Source organism: Pundamilia nyererei, unplaced genomic scaffold, assembly GCF_000239375.1.
Source record: "Pundamilia nyererei isolate P.nyererei 1_Seehausen unplaced genomic scaffold, PunNye1.0 scaffold00016, whole genome shotgun sequence".
Lineage (NCBI taxonomy): Eukaryota > Metazoa > Chordata > Actinopteri > Cichliformes > Cichlidae > Pundamilia > Pundamilia nyererei.
Window position 1 is genome coordinate 1,720,716 of NW_005187417.1, and position 5,566 is coordinate 1,726,281.

Sequence of the window (5,566 nt, forward strand, 5' to 3'; positions counted from 1 at the left end):
CTCACAGGCTGAGATCAAAGCTTAGATTTATGTGTTCAGATTTTATAGTGACTATGCAACCATTTCTTGCCAACAGGACATCCCCATTCAAAAAATATGCTGTGCTTATTCTTCCTCTTCTTTGATGTTTCAGCTTTGCTGTGCAGCATGGTGTGTAGGGTTTTTCAAATTCAGCCTTGGAAAGAGAAACTTCCAGTATATTTAAACAAAGACTGTATATAAAAGATGGGTGTAGCCACTATGATGTCACCTGTTTGGTTTCTAGAATCTGTGTTTTGAATGCTTTGTTTGAGTGTTTTGGCCACTGCCATCTGTTGTGTGTTTGTGTGTGTGTGTGTGGCTGTAGTTCAAGAGGCAGAGAAAATCCTCTGCTAATTGGAAGGTTAGTGGTTCCTTGGCTGCTCTATTCTGCATAACCTTGGGCAAGATACTAACCCCAAGTTGTTCTCTGATGTGTCAATTGGAGTATGAATGTGTGTGAAAGTTAGATGGAAAGCACTCAAGCATAGAAACAAGTGTTTGTGTGAAGGGGGGAATGAGGCATGTTGTATAAAGTGCCTTGAGTGCTCATGCAGAGTAGAAAACCACTATATAGAAGCCAGTCCGTTTACTAATAGCATTTTTTGTCCAATATTTGAACAAAACTGTAACTGTACCAGCACCAACTTTCAACAACAAGGACATGTATACAGTGGTGAGGTGTGTGGTGGGATTACATCAGCTCTTCTTGTTTGCAGTGGTGATGCACAGATTGACAGATGAGGTCAGGCAGAAGTCTCTGTGGATTATGCTGTTTGCAGACGACATTGTGATGTGTAGTGAGAGTAGAAAGCAGGTGGAAGAGAGCCTGGAGAGGTGGAGGTATGCAATGGAGAGAAGAGGAATGAATGTCTGTGAATGAGACGGAGACAGGTCGAAAGGTGAACACACAAGGGGTAACGATAGTGGAGATAGATACCATCCAAAGCAACAGAGGTGAAGAAGAAGTGAAGGGGGACATGCAGTCTGGGTGTGACAGAAGTGTATGGTAGATGGAGGTGGGATAGGGTGAGATGGAGCAGATGATCTTCTGTGGTGATTCTTAAAGGAAGCATCCAAAAGAAGCTGATGATTTGGACGAAACACTGGAGCGATAACTAATCAGTGCTAGCAACACTGTGTAGCTAGCTGACAGATGCAATCCACAGGAATACATGTCAGATAATAAATACCAAAATTTCACTCATCAAACGAAAGACTTTTTGGGTGATCTGTGCTTCATAACAGCTTGTGTTGGTAGTGTAAATGGTAAATGGACTGGTTCTTTTCTTCTCTACTGGAGCACTCAAAGCGCTTTAAAAATATGTATTTGTAAATATGTATTTTGATATAACAGAAAATTTTGTTGTACCAGGCCATAAAAATGCACTTCAGCATGGGGCCAGCCTAAAGTGGTCACGCTGTCTCTAAGGTTGTTTTTCCAACTGGTGTATTTACATCAATGCAGATTACCAACTATATTGCAGAGACTCCTCTTCTAATAGGACATCCCCATAAATCATTAATACAAGCATTGGGACAGTAGGAGGAGATTATAGTGACATAAAAGCTGCTGATGGAATGGGTCAACAAAAACACTATCCTTACATAGCATTGTTACCTATTGCAAAGTGATTTAAAACTTTAAACCAGTGACCAGAACTAACTTCAATAGAGAAAACACCAGAAAGCTGGTTTAGAGGTAAAATAATATGCTGTAGCATGACATAAGGGACTGCACTTTGGCTTTGCGCTGGGCATTTCTTGTCAGGGAAAGGTAAGAATTTAAATGCTTTACAAATGCACATTAGACCACCTACCATAAAAAGAAGAAAACACAAATATTTTAGAAATCTGACAAAAACTTGTTTAAAATGAGAAATTATAATTGCTATTTGTCAGGCAAATAACAAACTGAATTCATGTTTTTCAACCCAAATCCTGACTTCTCTGAATCAGTGAAAAATTATTTGAGCATAAGACTCAATCACTAAAATCTTCTTTCCTTTTTTTCAAACAGTGAATTGGAAAATGAATGAATGGCAGCAAAAATTATATTAAAGCATTAAAAATATTATCTCAGTTAAAGAGCTTGTACATACTGGTGGACACACAATTACAAAAATCATTCTGGTAATTACCAATACTGTTCATTTATAAACTTTACAGCTGACTGGATGGTGGTCTTATGATTTTGTTTAGCATTGTATGTAAGGAACTAAGATATATACATATATATGTCACCTAATGTCATCAGAGGGAGAAGGTGGTAACCACAATGTCCCCAGGGAAGGAAACATTCCTGAAATAGTTGCAAAAGCTGCCCATGGTGCACTGCATTTCCCAAAATGGTGTCAAAGACAGAGAGTGAGTTCGTTCTCATGCCTCTCAAAAATGTTCTCGTGGATTTCTGCCAGAGAATGTAACGTTTAACCAGCTCAAACCTTCGCTCCTCCCTTCCCGGGCGACTTTGCGTGAGTCAGCTGGGCTCATTACGCACGTTCCGGTGTGCGGCAGGTGTAACTCTGGCCACACCCACAAGGAAACTCCTGTCAGGCAGACTCAGCAGGCTGTCAGTCGGCATCAGAGCACCGCAGAAAGGAGGAGGAACAGGTAAGAAGCTCATAATTTACCAGGAACACTTGTTGGAGTTTAATGGGAGCGCTTTGGTACAGCTTTTTTTGCTGACACTGATTCCGGGTGAGAAATGCGCTGCTTTCACTTAAGAGAGTTCACGGCTATCTTCCTCAAACTGGATCGCAGAAAAACTAGTCTTTTTTTAAGGATAGGGCTGAGGAACAGATAATCCAGCTGATGCAGGGAAGCACAGAGACTGCTTCAGGTCAAAACTGTGCGCAAAAATAGTTAAGCTAAACTTTTAAAGTTTAGCCTGCGGCAAATGGAGATGCAGGCTTTCATACATTCAGCCAAAGTACATAGTAACATTCCGAATGATTGATTTAGCATGTAGATCTTCAAATAATGAATCTTGAGACAGGCATTGTAAACGGAGAGAAGGTACCGTACAGTTTGATAATCCAATTTCCAATCCAATTTTATTTATAAAGCACTTTAAAATACCCAGCACAGGACCAAAGTGCTGTACAGAAAATAAGTTAAAAACAATAGAATAAAAGAAAACAGCACAAATGAATCAATATAACACATAATACATAAAAATTAAAATAGCCCTATATTAAAAAAGAAAACAAGATAAAACAGCACAGAATCAACTAAAAACAACTAAAATAAAAATAAATAAATAAAAACCAACATCTCATGTGGTGTCAAAGGCCAGGGTAAAGAGCTGCTTTTTCAGGAGTGACTTAAAAACGGGTAGGGAAGACTGTTAAGAATAGGCAATTAATATGGTGATTGAAGAACTATGAAGTAGGATTAAAGCTACTGTTGTTCCAGGAGCATTATGTAAGAGCTGTTCGGAGTTATCAGCATTAGTGTGATAATGTTACCAGAAATCAATAGTCCTCAACTTTTGTGGCCCCCCTTACTGCAGTCTGTGTTTGAGCTTGAGTGCTTTTCATGGTGCTGGTATGCAGGTACCTGTAGTGTATTAATACTGTGGAGAAACGTGTCAGTAATGGAGATACTTAAAAAAAAAATTTTTTCAATACAATATTAAATACTTTAAATTTGATTATAGAATGAAATATAAAGTGCAACATAGTGCAATTGTGTAGCATCGTATTATACAAAGTCAGCGTGGACTCAAAAGTGGTTACTACAGGCTTGTCCTTGCTTTGTATCATGTTAATGAAACAACCTAAAATTAGGCGCTGGGCTCATTCTCACTGTTGAGCTACATTACACATTTCAGTGTTGAAAAACTTGACTGACATGCAAAGAGCCTTGACCTCGGTCTTTTCCAACACCTTCAGGATGAACTGGAAAATCATGTGGAAACCTTTTAGGAGTCTGAGCTAGAGGAGCATTTAGTGTCTGTGGCTTTGGAATGACAGATTCAGTTTTCATGTGTATTGTGGGTGTGCTGTGTGCAGTTTGTGTCTACATACTTATAGCCAGAAAGTATAGTGTGAGGAGTTTATACTACCTTCCATGAAATCTCAATGTTGTAAAGTGGCATGAAAATATACGTTTTACAGTTTCTTATCCACCATAATAGTGACTTTAAGCTTACGTCTCTGCAAGATCAAACTCGTGTCAGGCATTGACAATAAAATTCCTTTTTCTTTTTTTAATACTGATGATATCTAACAGTTTTCATTTTCTCAAGAGTACTCTGCCCCCTGATAAGAGGCAAACAGAGATGAGATGTTATCTTTATTTCAGCTGGGTGGAGGGCGCTATGTGAACTTTTACTGACTCCACGTGGAGCTGCTGTGTTACTTAACACTTAATTAGTAATAGTCACAACAACAATAACAACACCTAACCAAACCATGCTGTTCTTAACTGGGTCTCTACCCCTGCATGCCTGTTTGGTTGAAGAATTAAGTTGGGCGACTGATTACAAGCTGTGATTGTTTGTGTGGGTGTGTTTATGTGCGTGTGTGTAATCACAGTAAAGCACAGTCCTGGAGACACCAACAGTAGTGAGAACTATGGCAGTTTTAAGCCAGAAGATACAACAGGCTAGAGAGAGCAGTGGTTGTTAGGCTAGTTCTTCTGTGAAATAGTCGCCACAAATCGATATTATTTTATCACATTAACAATAATTAAAGGAATAAGTGAGTTCCTATAGCCATTGTGAGCTTATATCTTTGTATTTTTTTTCTAGTTTCTTTTGTTTTTAGCTTGCAGGCCAGCGAGCGTGTTGCTACGCAGCTACTTTTGCAGTCTTGACAGCTAGCTTAAGAAGCAGGGATATTAGTTATACATGAGTTGCTTTAAAGGGTGACGTCAAGCACATACAATTAATTATTATATTTCTGAAAGTTCTGTTTTCTCACATATGTTGCAAAATGTAGAAAATGTCAGCCTCACAGAGATGTGCTAGCAGGCTAAAATGAAGTCAGCTTTACGCAGTTATGTGTTAAATATCGGTGTTGTTGTCCTGTGTTCAGAATGTAAAATGTGCTTTCTAAAGCTGGTTTTTCACAATTGTCTAAGGAAAATTGCAGTCATTCATGTGTAAATGTTTTCTTGGCTTAAGAATGCAGAAACTATTGCCAGCTGTTAGCATTACTGATTTTCTTGCTTAGCTAAAGTATCTTTGTATTAGTCCACTTTCCATGTCTTTATCTTTCATTCCATCTTTTTCTGTTCTGATCACCCTCATCTCCTACACAGCTGTGCTTTTTCGTTCACTGTTATCTAACATATTTTTTACTGTTACTCTCAATTTTGCACTATTTTACTCTTGACTCTTCAGTTTTTAGTGTGTGTGTATATATGTTTTTTTGTTTTTTATTTTCTTTATTTTACTTACACTGTGTAAATGATGACTTGGATTTTCTTGCATGCCAGAAGTTAAGCTTTTTAGTTTTGTTGTATTTAGTACTCTAGTATATGTTACATTATTTTTTGTACATGCTTAAAAAGCTGCCAAAGCTTTTAGCTTACACTATAT

The 5,566-nt window shown here is 38.2% G+C and overlaps 1 protein-coding gene across 1 annotated transcript in view; it reads left to right on the plus strand.

Annotated features, from left to right (window-relative positions):
• The first annotated feature begins 2,559 nt into the window (after nucleotides 1-2,559).
• LOC102205028 (cingulin-like protein 1) overlaps nucleotides 2,560-5,566 on the plus strand; it is a 54,071-nt gene continuing 51,064 nt past the window's right edge. The window contains exon 1 of the mRNA XM_013908898.1: nucleotides 2,560-2,631. The gene's annotated coding sequence lies outside the window, so the exon portion shown is untranslated. The remainder of the gene's footprint in view (nucleotides 2,632-5,566) is intronic.